Below are 17,540 nucleotides of genomic sequence, written 5' to 3' on the forward strand. Positions count from 1 at the left end.
TTCAAAGTATTGAAGCAATGATCAACATTTCGTCGGCACGTATGTAGTTAAAGTGTGTATCCAAAGAAAACGGGTGGTGGGGGGTTTTGTGGGGGTAAAAACAGGTGACTAGTTTGTGTCGTGTGTGGTATGTAGACCAGGTCAGGGGTCAAGGTTAAGTCAGATTGCGTGAAGGATTGTGGTATAGATACAGTTCTCACCCAGCTGCAGTTCGCCGATTCGGGGAAGACGATTTCACATTGTTCGGTTTCGTAGCCCCAGAAAAATAGATAAAGAAGACACCAAAGGAGATTTCCTACAGGTTGATCTGCACAGCGTGTTTCCAGTGTGTGCGCGAGGAAGCGCTGTCCAAAGCGCAGTGTCGATCTGGCAGTCGTGTACCCGTAAGTAGACTACAGACAGACAGATCTAGATCTAGTGTCTCGCACTCTTGCACCCTATCACTTATGCTTACTGTGTGTGTGTATGTGTGACGGAGTGAATGAGTTTGTGTTACTGTTTGTCGATTTCTTACGGGAGCCTTGAAAGCTTCGCCTCTTGTTATGACCTGTGGTTCATGCGGGGTGTCTCTGTTGCTTTAACTTGGCAGACATTCGCTCTTAGAGCTTTATTTTCCGTTCGGGAGGGCATGGGATTGTGGGGACAGGGAAAGGGGGTCGGGGGCGGGGGGGGGGGGGGGTGAAGTAATGGGGCGCTTAGGTAAGGAAAGGGGACTAGGAAGAACAGTGGAAAGAGTGCAGGTGGTTACTGAACAAGTGCAGTTTTCCCCTCCTCGGCGGCATTGAACTCATTAAAAAATACGAGCTCCCTCCACTGTGGGCACAATTGTCTAAGGTAAGGTTAAACGGCTGACACCCAACATTCTCCACAACGCCGGTGGATGAGTCTTGTTTGGTAGGGATTTTCATGTACCCTGATCTGTACCTTTTCTAGTTTGGATAACTCGAGTCATGCTCTCGATAGTCCACAAATTAATCACCCACGCTAATGCATTCTTCCCACATGGTTGTGGCCACGTCACCATCGCAATCAAAACGAACACAGACTTTTATGGACGCAACCACACGCGCGCGCACACACACACACACACACACACACACACACACACACACAGAGACACACACACACACACACACACACACACACACACACACACACACACACTGACACACACACACACACAATTTTGAACTTATTCTGAAACATTGCGTCGTGACATAATGCATAGTTCTACTGGCCAAAGTTGTGAACACTATGTGTTTATAATGTGTGCTTTTCCTGCTAGTAGAACTATGCACTATTTCACAAAGTGTTCAAAACATGTCACAGAAATGTGTTCAAAAGAACCGAAGAATAGAAATATCCCTAGTATTTCTTTTAATTAACAAACAACTTAGCAGCACAGAATATCCAGCCGATACACGAAACTGGAAACCTCTTGAAACACACGACAATCTTCTCCCATCTGAACTTTCTTAACCACGCAGCATCGATATAAAAGCAGGTTAATATAATGCGCTCAAAAGAACTCTTTTTTGCTCCATACAAAACATTTTCTGTCTGACAATACAATGTCTGCCAGCAATCAACATTGATGGCGTGCAGCAACCGATGCATGCGGCATGGATGCGACACAGCACCAAGCGATGCTGTTTGATCGTTGTCAAGTTCAAACAAACCAGCGGCCAGCTCAGGTGAAAACCACAGGCACATGACATAATAATTAAACTTACCAATGATTCTTCACTTTTAAGCGAGCGTGGATAAGAGCTACAGTATTCAAACAATTTCAGGTCCCAAATCTTGGTTTCGACTCCCAATCTGATCAGTATTTCTGTGTGTTCGTGTGTGTGTGTGTGTGTGTGTGTGTGTGTGTGTGTGTGTGTGTGTAGAACGCTGCGTGCCAGAGTGGTGTGCATGCATTTGGATGTGTACATTTCGGAGTGGGGGGGGGAGGGGGGAGGTGGTGGACTGTATGCGCATGTCTGTCTATCAACGTACCTCTCTGCCTGTGTGTTTGCCTGCCTGAACCTCTGTGTATCCATATATATGTGTGTTTTCAAAAAGGATTAACAGAACTATTCTCCGTTAACATTAGTTCAGTGGCTGTCCTTCAAGAAAAACCCATCAGATTTGGCAAGGACTACAAAGGAAAAGCAACAATTCATTTTTGTTAATTCAGTCCAAATTTCCCATGCATGGTATCTGTTGCATTGGGACCGGTTGCATTAACATGCTTTATTATGCATTATGTATTTTGTATTATTGCCTCATTCGCTTGTGTCTTCGCTGCAAGCGGCTGAACATTTAGTCTGTACCTACACTTAAAAGACCGCGGGGTCGATATATCTGTGAACGTAGCGTGTTTTTTTGTGTGCACTAATTATACGTTCCAATGACATGCCTTTTTTTGTTTATATAATTTTGTTGCATTAACAATAAATATTCGTCGTAGTCTTATATCTTTTGTCTTTTGTCATGTGCCTGTCCTGTGTGGTTTGGGGAAACGTCATGGGACGCAGCTCTTCTCATGTCAGATCAGTATTCTCAAGGCAGGAGGCGTACGTCCATTCACTGACACAGCACAGCGAGTGATTCACACGACGTTTTAACACTGTGCATGTCGACCCCTCCCCCTGCACCTACACCTACCTACGTTCATACTGTCATTATTCCGCTCACCGAACAGGATTCGGAAACCAGTGCGACTCGTCAAAACCGGGGAGACGATATCCATTTCATTGCTCATCACTGGCCGACTGCTTACTTGCCGCTGAAGGATTGTGACGCAAGTGAGGAATTGGATACCTGGATTATCTGTACCAGTTTAAAACCCTGTGGAGATTTTAGTGTGTGTTCGTGTGAGTGAAGCTGGTGTGTCACTTTCACGCTTGAGGTGAGACTGAAGAGTTCGCTTGAGGATTCGGTGTAACTGCCAACGTCAAAACTAAGGTAAGATTATTTATGTGGTTGTGATTGTATTTACTTGTGGCTGTGAACAGTCTTGGTTTGTTTTGAATGGGTTAAATTAAGCATCCGATGAGACAGCTTAGTATCATCACAGAGTGTGTTGTGACGGTGTATATATAGACCCTTTCTGACCTTAAATGTACACTGATTTACGACGGACCTGCATACCATTCTGCTGTAATTAATTCTCACTAGCATTTTCTTCATCAATGTGAGTTCTTGTTTATATGACGCATGTGTCTGCTGTCTGTCTGTCTGTCTGTCTGTCTTGTATGTCTTGTCTGTGTGTCTTACTGTTTCGATGTCTATGGCCGTGCGTCTGAATGCTAGTATCAGATTGTCTTCTTACCTGTTGTTCGGTTGTTTGTTTGTTTATTTCTTTGTTTCTTTCTTTCTTTTTTACTTTCTTTCTATCTGTCTGTCTTTGTGTGTGTGTGTGTGTGTGTGTGTGTGTGTGTGTGTGTGTGTGTGTGTGTGTGTGTGTGTGTGTGTGTGTGTTTGTGCGTGTATGTGTGTGCATGTATGTGTGTGCATGCTAATGTGTGTGCGTGTGTCTTTTTGTCTGATTGTCTGTCTGTATGCCTGTCTGTCTTATTGTTTCGATGCCTATATAGCCGCGCGTCTGAATGCCAGTACATGTATGTATTCCATCCTGTTGTTTGTTTGTTTGCTTGCTTGCTGAATTGCTTGCTTGTTTGTTTGTTTCTTTGTTTGTTTCTTTCTTTTTATTTAGATTTTGTATTTCTTTGTTTTTCGATTCCTGTCGTTCGTCATTTTGTTTGTTTGCTTTTGTCTGTCTTTGTGCTTGTCATTTTCGGTTGGTTTTTATTCTTTCTTCTTCTTTCCTTTTTTTTTTTTGATTGGGGGTTGGTTGGAGGAGGAATGCGTAGTTCTGTTGGGAATTTCTCCCCCATCTATTTCTATGTAGGCCTACCTGTTCGTATATATCCTCGCGGGCCACACTATTCACAGTCAGGCTGGAAAACATGTTTTGAAACTGCCGTGGCACGTTTATTTACTGCTCTGAGCTGAGCTTATTAAGCCGCCATTAGTATAATGGGGCTTACTGGATTTGCTCTGTCTGTTTGTATGTTTCACGGTTTGTTTGAGGCGGGCGGGCGGGCGGTCGGTCGGTGTTTGTCGGGTAAGACTTGTATCTCTGGGTCAATTAAGCTCAAATTTCGTGAAATTGTAAAAATAGGGTTAGCCGGGTGTATGCAAAAAAATGACATTCCTAACGGTAGTCAAACGGAAGATATTAGCTTTTAACGATTTTACAAACCGAGCCAGGGGACGAAACCCACTGACAGACTCATACGTTTGCGGGAATTCCCGCACCCAGAACTCCGAGTTACTTCCCTTCGAGCCTCGTTCTATCACTGACAGCATAGCATGCGTTGGATTAGAACTCCGGACAAAAACAAGTGTTGACCTTAATGGGGTCAAGAAGCCCGCCCTTGGTAATTTGGGGTGGGACATGGATTTTTTATCGAGACTTCATGTAAATCTCAAACACCATAGATCCTTCATAACGACCGATTTTTGAAGAATTATTCCATCAATAAATAGTGACGTCATTTGAACTACACAGTCTATAATTATGTGGTGGGTTGTGGACGACCCACTTTGGAATTAAAGAAGGCATTTTACTTTGTTTATTTCTATTTGGATGACGTGGGTTGTGTAGAAGGATACTTTTTATGTTGAATATTTCTTTAGAAAGTATGGGCCGTTCATGAGTAATATCATTGGTACTGTGAAGGTTAAGTGACGCAAAAGTGTGTACGTCATTTACTTTGGAAAGAGGCGGTAATGAGTTACTTCCCTTCGGGTCTCGTTCTATCACTGACAGCATGCGAACATGCGTTGGATTATTAAGCCGCCTTGTAAAGGGTGCTTACTGGATTTGCTCTGCCTGTTTGTCCGGGTTTCAGGTGTTTGTTTGTCTACTTGTACCATGTCACCACGTGTAAAGAGCTCGGTAAATGTTTGTTTTAATTATTTATTAATTTATTCATTTAATTTTGTTTTAATTAATTCTTTCTAAAATGTATTTATTTAATTTAAAAAAAAACATTTTTTAGTAATATATTCATTAAAAAAAACAAAAATCTCCCTCCCTCTGTCTGTCTGTCTCCGTGTCCCACCCCCATATTACCAAGGGCGGCTTCTTGACCCCGTTAAGGTCAACACTTGTCTTTTGTAGCCTTGAAAATAACATGCGCACGTCACGTTATATGTAGACATTATTTTGTTCTGCCCTTCTGTTTATCTATTCTGACACCGCTTGAAAGTATTTGCTCTTTCTTTTCTGTATTTATTGGGTTTTTTACAGTCTGATACAGGTGGAAGATCTCTTGAAATTTGAGAATAGCAACTTCTTTTAGCCACGAATTCCCGAATGTCTTATTTTAAAGTACTTATGTGAGTGATTTCGGTATCACTTTCGTGTGGGTAGACATCTCATATTCGCACGGTACAGATAAGCACACCCAATAATGAATAAAATAATGTTTAAACCAATAAAATCATGTTTAAACCAATAAAATCATGTTTAAACCAATAAAATCATGTTTAAATCAAAGCTTGAGCTGTTTGAATAGCTCTTACCATGTAAATTGCCTTTCTATCCATCCGAACTATCGTTACAAGATGTTTTTATTTGAGTGATTTCGATACTGCTTTCGTGTGGGTTGAACTTTCTTATTCACACGGCACAGATGATCAATCAATATGTCTTGAGGCTTATATCGCGCGTATTCCGTGGGTACAGTTCTAAGCGCAGGGATTTTTTTAAAAAAATTTTTATGCAATTTATATTGCGCACATATTCAAGGCGCAGGGATTTATTTATGCCGTGTGAGATGGAATTTTTTTACACAATACATCACGCATTCACATCGGCCAGCAGATCGCAGCCATTTCGGCGCATATCCTACTTTTCACGGCCTATTATTCCAAGTCACACGGGTATTTTGGTGGACATTTTTATCTATGCCTATACAATTTTGCCAGGAAAGACCCTTTTCAATCAATCAATCAATCAATATGAGGCTTATATCGCGCATATTCCGTGGGTACAGTTCTAGGCGCTCTGCAGTGATGCCGTGTGAGATGAAATTTTATACGGCCAGTAATTGCAGCCATTTCGGCGCATATTTACCTTTCACGGCCTATTATTCCAAGTCACACGGGTATAGGTAGACAATTATTAACTGTGCCTACGCAATTTTTGCCAGGAAAGATTTAACGTGCACTTACTGGCTTACTGCCCGTTATGCCCGTTATGCCGGTTGGCATGTAGGGCAGCGACAAAGGACCTCCACTCCTGTAGGCACATGTGAGCACACCCATTAATGAATAAAAGAATGTGTAAACCAATGCTTGAGCTGTTAAAGGCACAGTAAGCCTCCCATAAACCATCTTAGATACTGTCAGGCTTTTACACACAGTACAACTAACACCCTTTCGTTTAAACACTCACCGCTTGAGAACATCCAAGGTGCCCTACGTTTGTTTGTTTGTTTGTTTGTTTGCTTAACGCCCAGCCGACCACGAAGGGCCATATCAGGGCGATGCTGCTTTGACATATAACGTGCGCCACACACAAGACAGAAGTCGCAGCACAGGCTTCATGTCTCACCCAGTCACATTATTCTGACACCGGACCAACCAGTCCTAGCACTAACCCCATAATCCCAGACGCCAGGCGGAGCAGCCACTAGATTGCCAATTTTAAAGTCTTAGGTATGACCCGGCCGGGGTTCGAACCCACGACCTCCCGATCACAGGTGCCCTACGTAAAGAGCGAGCAATTTTCAAAGAATTAATTTTTGCGTGGCCAGCCGGATTGTTCAGTTTCACAATCGGACGCCTCGTTTAGGCGCTAGACCTAACTTTTAAAATCTAAATAATAAGTTGACAGCTTCTTAAACAAACATTCTTAAATCATAAAATAATTTTTTTTTCATCAGTACAATTCGAAGTTTTGAAAGTTTGAAAAAAGAAAAGCCCGGAAACGTGTCACGCAAAACGTCTTTCTCGTTGCAGACGATGGTTCTTGCATAACGCCAGTTCCTCTGAACTTCAACCGCCACCGCTCTAGTTCGTGTGAATCGCAGCCGTTTGTTGCGTTTAGATTCAGAGGTACACAATAACGTGCTATTGCATATAAGCTTACAGTGAGTCGCATTGAAATCACAAACTGACGACTACATTGTGAAAACAAGAGGCGAAGCCTTCAAGGCTCACGTAAGAAATCGACAAACAGTAACACAAACTCAATCACTCCGTCACACATACACACACACACACAGTAAGCATAGGTGACACTGTGCAAGAAAGCGAGACACTAGATCTAGATCTGTCTGTCTGCATGTAGCCTACTTACAGACACGACTGCCAACTAGTCTCGGCCCGCTCAAAATAACAATGACCGAGACATTCCTTCGCGTGACGTCTAACCCTCTTACGCCATAATGTGACGTCTTCAAATGACGAAATGTTAAAGTTTCTACCACAGACATACACACGCACGCACGCACATACGCACATACGCACGCACGCACGCACGCACAGACAGACACAGTTACGATCGCATAGGCTACACTTCGTAAGCCAAAAAGGAAACTGGATCACACGGGTTCACGAGGGCTCAGGGGTAAGATAAACCACGCAAAAATAAATTCTTTGAAATTTGTTCGCTCTTTACGGAGGGCACCTAGGATGTTTTCAAGCGGTGAGTGTTTAAATGAAAGGGTGTTTGTCTTGTGTGAAAAAGCCTGACAGTGTCTGTGATGGTTTACGGGAGGCTGACTGTGCCTTTAAAGGGTACAATTCTTCCCATGTAAGTTACCTTTCAATCCATGCGAACGATCGTGTACACTACCAAAGAACTGCCCAAGTTTTAACATGGGACAAGAGCATTCTCCCACTTGGACTAATACAACAAATCAACAGTCCGACTGTTTCTTGTGCAGAGTGGAATGTTTAACTGAAGTAAGATTGACAAAGGTGTCAGTAACAAGATTAGCTCAGCAAAAAAAATCGTGGTTTTTTTCAATACGTTTTTACTTCTTTTTTGTACATAATTATATAACATGACAACATCAGACAACAACATCAAATAACATCAGACTTACAAGACTATGCTATATGCATCTTCAAAAATAGAAGAACAAAAACAACAGGAAGGCACAATAAAACGTACAATCACAATAAAACGTACAGTCACACAGCCCATATTCAATACATTTCTAAATTGTGTAAACATGCTCTTCGTCTCCTTTCTTGTCTTTCTATTTAATTGTTTTATATAATTACTCATAACTACAAAATCGAAGTTTGCACAAAATTTAGCAAGGCTGTGGGCTTTAAGTATATGTCTAAGCGGAGCTGGACAGGCGCTCTTACCCCAGGTAAGAAGCATGGACGTATTGATCGTCGTTTCCAAGATCATCTACGTATACACTGGAAGGAAGGTACTGTTTAAAGGTCCAGACCTTGCTGTTTTAGCGTCAAAAACGCTTCGAATCGTGTTCCTGCGCGACCGAACACTTCCCGATGTTTGCAGTTAGTTAGAAAACCACTTTCTTACCGTCTTCAACAATGTTTGGTTTACTTCGGAATCTTGTAAGGCCGTAATCCGACGAATTTTGTGACCGAAGCGACGGATTTCTTCTCCAAAACGACCCGCCATTGTGCCGCGTGATCTTCGCGAGACTGGCTTATGAATAAATTATCCGTGACGTCACACAGTGTGAAGATGCCGTTTACCAACATGGCAACAAGCGTGACTGCAGACGAAATTGAACCGTACATGTTCGAACTACCAGTTTCTCTCCTCGAATCAAGCATGAAAGATGAGGAGCGGAGGCCACTTCCAGCAGTAGTGAAAAGACAGTGACGATGAAAATTGCGACTCTGTCTCAGCGATCAAAGGTAAACACGCCCGCTCTCTGTGCTGAACTTATCGTCTGCTTTCGAGTCTGTGCTATTTTTTCACTCTCGCCTTGTCAACGCACTCGCGAATAAGTGGGATATTGTTTAAGTGTTCATGCATTGCATTCACGAGTAAAAGAACAACAGCTCATCGCAGTTTTAACTGTTCTTGATTATTTCAGAGACTGGTGTCAGAGTGGCCACTGTACCTGTTGTATTGTGTGGGAGGGGCAGATTTGAGAGAGAGAGGAAGCTAGCCTGAGGTACATTGTACATTGTAGAATGTACATTGTAGAATGAAAACTTGCAGGGGAGCAAGAATGCATCACCAGCCACGAAGGTGTACATACAACTTTTTTTTGAGGTGCCTATATTTGTTTGATTGTTAAATGTATGTATTTGTTGTTGTTTTTAAAGGCTATCATTTAAATGTGACACTCAGTCAAATATAGTTTCACACACACACAAGATTAACTCACTTGCATGCCCACAGAAGAAGTTTGCTCTTCACATTGTTCTGTTGTTGTTGTTTTTATAATGTAATCATTGTAACATCAACACTCAGTAATAACCAATATTACAACACAATCACTTTTTCATCAGAACTCACTCACATACTACATGTATTAAACCCTGGTTTATGGACACTTGCATTTGTACTTTGCATGGGAAAGCAGCCTGAATTTCAGGTGAACTTTAATAAAAGAAGATTTATATGTATGTTGCTCTAGATGCATGTTTTAATAAATAATAATGACATTCAGGAAAGTAAAAGGACTGTTGAAGTTTGCTGTTGTAAAATGTCTGATGATTAGGGTTTTGTTGCACATTTAGTGAATTGACTGTACCAATTGCTGTTATTATTTACACCCAATCAGTGCATCCACATGATATTATGTAGCTTAAATTAAAGAAAATGTTTTGATGTGTTCAGAACATACTGACAAGTTGCACACTCACTGACTTTCCGAAAGAACAGGAAAGTTCTTCCTGCCTGTCTGGTCGCTGCCATCAGAGACCTCTTTCTGTCACAGAGCTACACAGGCTTCAAATGTATGTAAGATAAATAAAAGGTACATTACAACTCTCAACTGCGGGGTGTGTGTGTGTGGGGGGGGGGATGTGCATAACCATTGCATACTTAAGGTCGGCTTAAACTGCAAACAGAAATGTGGAGCTTGCGTAACAATTCTTGCTTTGTCAGATTTGGAGATAGGCAGCCTAAGTCTATATAGTTGGTCGCCAGTTGGGGCGTCCTGCTTGGTGACAACTTGAGCTTTGTCAACTGGTCTAGCTGTAGCAGTCAAAGTCTGGGCACTGTTGCATTGTAGTCTTGCTGTGTATGCAGAGCTTTGTTGTAGCTGCCATAGGCCAGTGTTGCCATAGGCCAGTGTTAGGATCACCACCCCCTCAAACAGCTCGTTCAGTTAACCTGATGCCTGTTTTAGACAGAAAAAAAAGTTACCACAATCAGCAGAACTTTCACTGGAGAATGGGCATAATTCTTTCATACTTTTCTTTCTCATAGCTGGTTTTTATAATCTCTACATTACACTAAATAACATCCATCTTAAGACCTATTTTGAGCCTTAATTTAAGTTGACTAGTAATGATATTAATCATGATGTATTTATTTTTATAATGTACAAACTAGAGTATGTATGTGGATATGTGTGTGATGGTGCTGGTATGGATATGTGTGGTTTGGGTTATGTGTGTACTGATGTGTACATTTTATGTGTTTTGTATGTTTTGCGAGTGCGATTTTATGTGATGTTATTCTGTACACCAGCCAAAACAAAATGTCTGGTATATTAGATAATAAACGCACCTTTAAATTTATTAGCGACTACACCCCGTCACCCTGCAGTCCCCCTCCCCCCCCATTACACCCTACACTTTTAACATTGTATAAAAAATCATGTCCCAATATAGGTCCCTAGTTACCTGGGAGGACGTTAAGCTCCATAATCAACATCAACAACGTATTGAATTGAATTGAAAAGCTGGGGTTAGGAGGTCTAACTTCTTGAATTAAAGTGTTTTTTTCTCAGGTGCATGTAGTTTTTTATTTGCTTGAAATCATGGTGTATTCTGGTTGTAAGAGAAGAGTCAATTTCCTTGTAAGCCTGCAAAATTAAGATTTGTCATTTTTGAAGTACACAAGTTTTTGTAAGAGTCCAAAATAGTCCAGGATAAGGAGGAAAAACATAGGGTGGGTCAGGAAATCTGAAACATTGCATAGTTTTGTTTTGCCTATGTAGACAAAAAAAGTACTTAGAGCACTTCCCCCCCCCCCCCCCCCCCCCCCAAGAGAGCATAGCTTAGTTTTAATTATTTTAATGCCACTGTTAGCAAGAGGAGTACTACAGACAGCAATCAAACAGTGGATTTTTTCTGTAGACATTGTTATTTCTGTTTAGGTGTTTCAGTAGTTTTCTATGCGGATAAATCATGCTGCATGATCACTAGAAACAATCCAGCTCTGTAGCATGCAAGTTTTTTAAAGGTTATTTTCCCATGTTACTCTGAGAGAGAAAAAACCCCACAGAGATAAAGTTGAACTGGCAGTTTGACTGAAGGAGTGGTAATAACACAGAGTTGTGCTCTTCCTACAATCAATGTTTTGATGTGGATGATGATGTCCGAACATGTACTTGGTTGTATTATTTTGCTAGACTATTTGTTTCTGTTAGATATATCTGCTCACATGATTGTTGTTCATAATTTGACATTACATTTACTGCTGATCAAAATGTATTGTTGGAATAGGTCTGCTTAATATTCTGACTGCAGTTTTGTAATAAAATCAAACTAGTGGTACCCGTGCTACGCACTTTGTGTGCTGCGCATGCGATGTCATTTTGTTGGTTATGTGCTTGTGAAAATGTTGTTTGCACCCCCCCCCCCCCCCCCCCCCCCCCCCGCACATTATCCCGCATATAATGAATTATATTCTCTTGGTGAAAAATAAAATGTTAACCCTTACACCGGTGCAATTCTGTAACACATGTTACATAGCCACTGGTGAATTAACAGAGAGAAAAATAACAAAAAACAGTCATATAGGTTTTCGCATCAATGGGAGGTAATCGGAACTGACCAAAAAGACTGCGCGACCGCACGCGACTATACAAACAAACAAAATAAAATACAGCAGGTATGGCGTTTGCATGAATCCATGATTACGTCTACATGAACAACAGTGATAAAAGTGCGCATCTCTTCCCAGCCGTGCAGCGCTTTGAAAGTTGGAAGCATTAAAATTTAAACGGGTAAAAAGCCATCGTGAAGATACGAAAAAAAGTATGACGTGTAAAATACTTAATGATTCAAACGCATAGTATAACATATGTAACTGACAACAGAAAATATATACATGGTTCACACACACAATCGAGTGCACACATCCATGCTTATTTAAAGTCATGTACACACACACACACATACATACATGGCATCAAGCAACACACAATTAAATGACACATATGGAATATGGAAAACGTATAATGGACATGAACATGGCAAGTAATTTACACCGTTACCTACTATAAAATTGATGATATATATATACCACTCACTTGCTATTCGCCTAAAAGCTTGCAGTGTGCTGTGACACATATAAGAAACCAGAAGAAAAAAGGACTTTACTTTGGCGAAAAGAGCATATGCTGCTTATTTTTGTACATAACTGCTATAACTGTATTTTTTCCGAACACTTACATGTAAAAAACATAGAGATATATCTTACCATTTCACTAAGACAGCCAAAATAACGGTCAAATTAAGGGGAGATCATGATGACGTACATGTCTATGGTTGCACCGGGGGAAAATATTTAGTCGCTGGAACCTATAAGGTTATACGGCGACTTATCAGGTGATAATGTTTCGAACTTATCTTTTAAAAATTAAGTAAACAAATCTATGGAATATTTTGGAGTTCCATTAACAGATAAACAGATCTATCTATCTTCTTATATAGGTTTTCGCATCAATGGGAGGTAATCGGAACTGACCAAAAAGACTGCGCGACCGCACGCGACTATACAAACAAACAAAATAAAATACAGCAGGTATGACGTTTGCATGAATCCATGATTACGTCTACATGAACAACAGTGATAAAAGTGCGCATCTCTTCCCAGCCGTGCAGCGCTTTGAAAGTTGGAAGCATTAAAATTTAAACGGGTAAAAAGCCATCGTGAAGATACGAAAAAAAGTATGACGTCTAAAATACTTAATGATTCAAACGCATAGTATAACATATCTAATTGACAACAGAAAATATATACATGGTTCACACACACAATCGAGTGCACACATCCATCCATGCTTATTTAAAGTCATGTACACACACACACATACATACATGGCATCAAGCAACACACAATTAAATGACACATATGGAATATTGAAAACGTATAACGGACATGAACATGGCAAGTAATTTACACCGTTACCTACTATAAAATTGATGATATATATATACCACTCACTTGCTATTCGCCTAAAAGCTTGCGGTGTGCTGTGACACATATAAGAAACCAGAAGAAAAAAGGACTTTACTTTGGCGAAAAGAGCATATGCTGCTTATTTTTGTACATAGCTGCTATAACTGTATTTTTTCCGAACACTTACATGTAAAAAACATAGAGATATATCTTACCATTTCACTAAGACAGCCAAAATAACGGTCAAATTAAGGGGAGATCATGATGACGTACATGTCTATGGTTGAACCGGGGGAAAATATTTAGTCGCTGGAACCTATAAGGTTATACGGCGACTTATCAGGTGATAATGTTTCGAACTGTTTAGTAAACAAATCTATGGAATATTTTGGAGTTCCATTAACAGATAAACAGATCTATCTATCTTCTTATTATTTTAGGTTCGTCTGGGGTAGAGAAATAAAACACACAGCTAGGTTCGTCTGAGGTGCGGTCGCGTGTTTAGTCGAACCGAAAGTTGAAGAAGAACCAATCACAGATCTCTTTCGCCGCGATGTCAAAGTTCAGGTCAAAGTTCACTGTTGTCTGCTCAAATTTGCGAGACAAACCTCTTCAAACTTTGTTCGTGGACAAAATTGGAAGTCGGGACCTAGCGGAATCGATTTCCTGGGTCACGTTGGCATAGCAACCGAAGGAGAAGGCACAAATCCGCGCGGTTTGGTCACAGGAATCGAAAAACCACCGAAAATCCTACCAGTATTATATAGTAGATAACACAGATGTTTTAAGTATCAAAGTGCTTTTTACACACACACACACACACACACACACACACACACACACACACACACACACACACACACACACACACACACTCACACACTATGAGTATGACTGCAAACATGAATTTGTACTTGTATTAATTATAATTACTGTATTACAGAACCTGATCTGAAAAAAGGACAACAGCAAATTATTCATGCAAGCTTGCTGTATTAACGATTTCTTTATCCATTTAATACAACACTGAATTAAAAGATAACAACTATAACAACGTGTGTGTGTTTGTGTGAATGTCTATGTGTATATGGACGGACACTGATTAAACCTGAGACTCATCGATTACCCAGGTGAGTGTAAAAGAGGGAGAGAGAGAGGGAACTTTAAGGTGGGTGCATGGGGACGGACATGTAGTAACAGATATATGTTTTAATCTGTAATCTTAACACATGTGCTTAAAATTAGGAACAGATGCCATTCCACTACAAATACTGTCAGTCTGACAAAAACGCCCAGTGACACTGAACCCCTATCCCTTACAGAACACATTCAGTATACATGTACTCACTTCCTTTCGTCTGCGTTTAGTGAAAGCAGATCGTTCTGATGACATTGGTATCCGGTTTCTGACCTCCTGTGAGTGGTCAACAATTGTCGGAACTGGAACTGCGTCAGGCAACAGCTGTTTTGTGTGTGCCAGGTTTTCTTGCCGGCTTAACTGCGTTCACATTGGAAGAAAGTGTCGCGAAACACAGCACATCGTGTTGGCCGTTTCCAGTTAATCAGTCTTGCTGCAGAAGTTGTAAGCCCATCGGAAAAAGGTGACAACTGATGCCTAAACCTTTTTTCTACACTTCATAGCTATCAGCAGCCGTGCGCATTCCTTCGGCGTGTTGTTGATGCTCGATGTAGGCAAACGCCCACTTGGCACTTGAGCCTAAGCTGTACACGAAATGACGTCACATCCGGTTCTCGTCTACTGGCGGCCATTTCGAAGTCTCGTTTAGCAGACGAATTTGGCGGAACGTTTTTAATTAAATCACAATGATAAAGCTACGAATCGGTGAATTTCTTTACATTTTTGGAATCTTTAGGTGCATTTCTCTAACCTTCAGTCATCGGTTAGTGCTTCTAATAACCTTTAAAACAGCGTGGTCTGGTCCTTTAAGGCCTAATTGACTTAACTAACAGACGAGTTAGCGATCGAGGGAGCTACTTCATAGCTAGATTCATTGCACAGTTTTCCTGATAATCTACACTAAACCTATACAGACACACACACAATGACACACACACACACACACACACACACACTGTGACACACACACACACACGCATGCAAACACACACACACACACACACACACACACACACACACACACACACACACACACACACACACACACACACACACACAAGGACGCTTATGTCAATGCGATCTCTTTCCGTAAAAAAAATTTCAAAAAAAAAGAAAGTTGATCAGGAAGATTATATTAGTGAGGTGTTTTTTTCTCACATTTTATTCACAGCGTGATTATGCTAGAACACTAAACTGACGAAACATTGCTGGTGCGAACATGTGTGTCTTCACTAAGGCACGTTCGGGCATGCATATGCACGTTTTGATAACGCACGCGCACGGCAGCTCGCGCTTGATCACAACCATTCCATCAAGCTGAGCGCTGGGACAGAATGAAATAATGAATACCCCCGCAGAAAGCTGATCCCACAGGGGCAGGGAACTGAGGGTGAACATCACCGCGCATCGATTGCCTCTCCTGTCTCTTTAGGAGTTAAAGGGTAGAGTTTGTACGCTTTGGTCAAGATCTTTAAGAAAAAAGGAGAAAGAAGAAAAGAACTTATAGAAGAGAAATGATAATGCTTGATTTTGAGCCCACAGATACTGTACAATTTTCTTTTCACAGTACCTCTGGCGGGACCGGCACGGTTGGCCTAGTGGTAAGGCGTCCGCCCCGTGATCGGGAGGTCGTGGGTTCGAACCCCGGCCGGGTCATACCTAAGACTTTAAAATTGGCAATCTAGTGGCTGCTCCGCCTGGTGTCTGGCATTATAGGGTTAGTGCTAGGGTCCGGTGTCAGAATAATGTGACTGGGTGAGACATGAAGCCTGTGCTGCGACTTCTGTCTTGTGTGTGGCGCACGTTAAATGTCAAAGCAGCACCGCCCTGATATGGCTCTTCGTGGTCGGCTGGGCGTTAAGAAAACAAAAAAACAAACAAAACCTCTGGCGGGATCCAGTAGGGAAAACGTTGGTCAGACCACAGGAGCTTGTATCCAACCGCCGGTCGATCATTATTTACTCCTGCATGCTTATTCATTTACTGCTGCATGCTGACCCTTACTACTACTATTCATTACAAGGAATATAACGCGGGGTGCTCGGCACTGCCGACTCGCTCCGTTTCAAGCAATCTGCATCACTTTCTGCACCCCCTTCCCGAACGCACGAGGCTCACACACAAACACAAGTGATTAAGCTTTCACTTCAAGCAACAAACTCGAAATAACCACTCACCAACTTCGAGAAGTTTGTCAAGAACGGGCTCGGTGTCCACACCACTCCATGCGAGGAACCGGCAACTACGATGAAGCGAAAGTAGGCTACATCCTTGTAGTGAATAGTAGTAGTAAGGAGACTGTGGGGAATAAGGAGTAAATAATGATCGACCGGCGATTGGATACAAGCTCCTGTGGTCAGACTTACACGAACCTTCGTGTACACTACATTGGGATGTGCACGTTTAAAGATCCCACGATTGACAAAAGGGTCTTTCATGGCAAAATTGTATAGGCATAGATAAAAAATGTCCACCAAAATATCCGTGTGACTTGGAATAATAGGCCGTGAAAAGTAGGATATGCGCCGAAATGGCTGCAATCTGCTGGCCGATGTAAATGCGTGATCTATTGTGTAAAAAAAATTCCATCTCACACGGCATAAATAAATCCCTGCGCCTTGAATATGTGCGCGATATAAATTGCATTAAAAAAAATTTTTTTTTAACAAAATCCCTGCGCTTAGAACTGTACCCACGGAATACGCGCGATATAAGCCTCATATTGATTGATTGATTGAACCTACACTCTGCCCTTTACGTCTGTCATCTTCGACATTTTTGAAGCGCATCTACCATACAATTCCAGGCTAGCCTATATTGTTCTTAATCGCCATGCTTTCTTTTGCATCACGAGAGCATTGCATACATGGTCATTCTTTCACTCAAGTACTCGACGCTTCAAGATTTTGCACAATTCATATCGTCATAAAAGTCCATTTTTCTTCTTAGTTTAACTGTGTGTTTTTTTCTTTATTTCTTCCCATTTGTTTTACCTACAACATAATTCATTCATGCATTCATTCATTCATTCATTCTTCC

General features: G+C 41.4%; 1 protein-coding gene across 1 annotated transcript in view; it reads left to right on the forward strand.

Annotated features, from left to right (window-relative positions):
* The first annotated feature begins 2,582 nt into the window (after positions 1 to 2,582).
* The window catches only part of LOC138958773 (uncharacterized), a 78,320-nt gene continuing 63,362 nt past the window's right edge, over positions 2,583 to 17,540 (forward strand). The window contains exon 1 of the mRNA XM_070330055.1: positions 2,583 to 2,952. The gene's annotated coding sequence lies outside the window, so the exon portion shown is untranslated. The remainder of the gene's footprint in view (positions 2,953 to 17,540) is intronic.

The sequence above is a fragment of the Littorina saxatilis genome, linkage group LG2, assembly GCF_037325665.1.
Source record: "Littorina saxatilis isolate snail1 linkage group LG2, US_GU_Lsax_2.0, whole genome shotgun sequence".
In the NCBI taxonomy this organism is placed as follows: Eukaryota; Metazoa; Mollusca; class Gastropoda; order Littorinimorpha; family Littorinidae; genus Littorina; species Littorina saxatilis.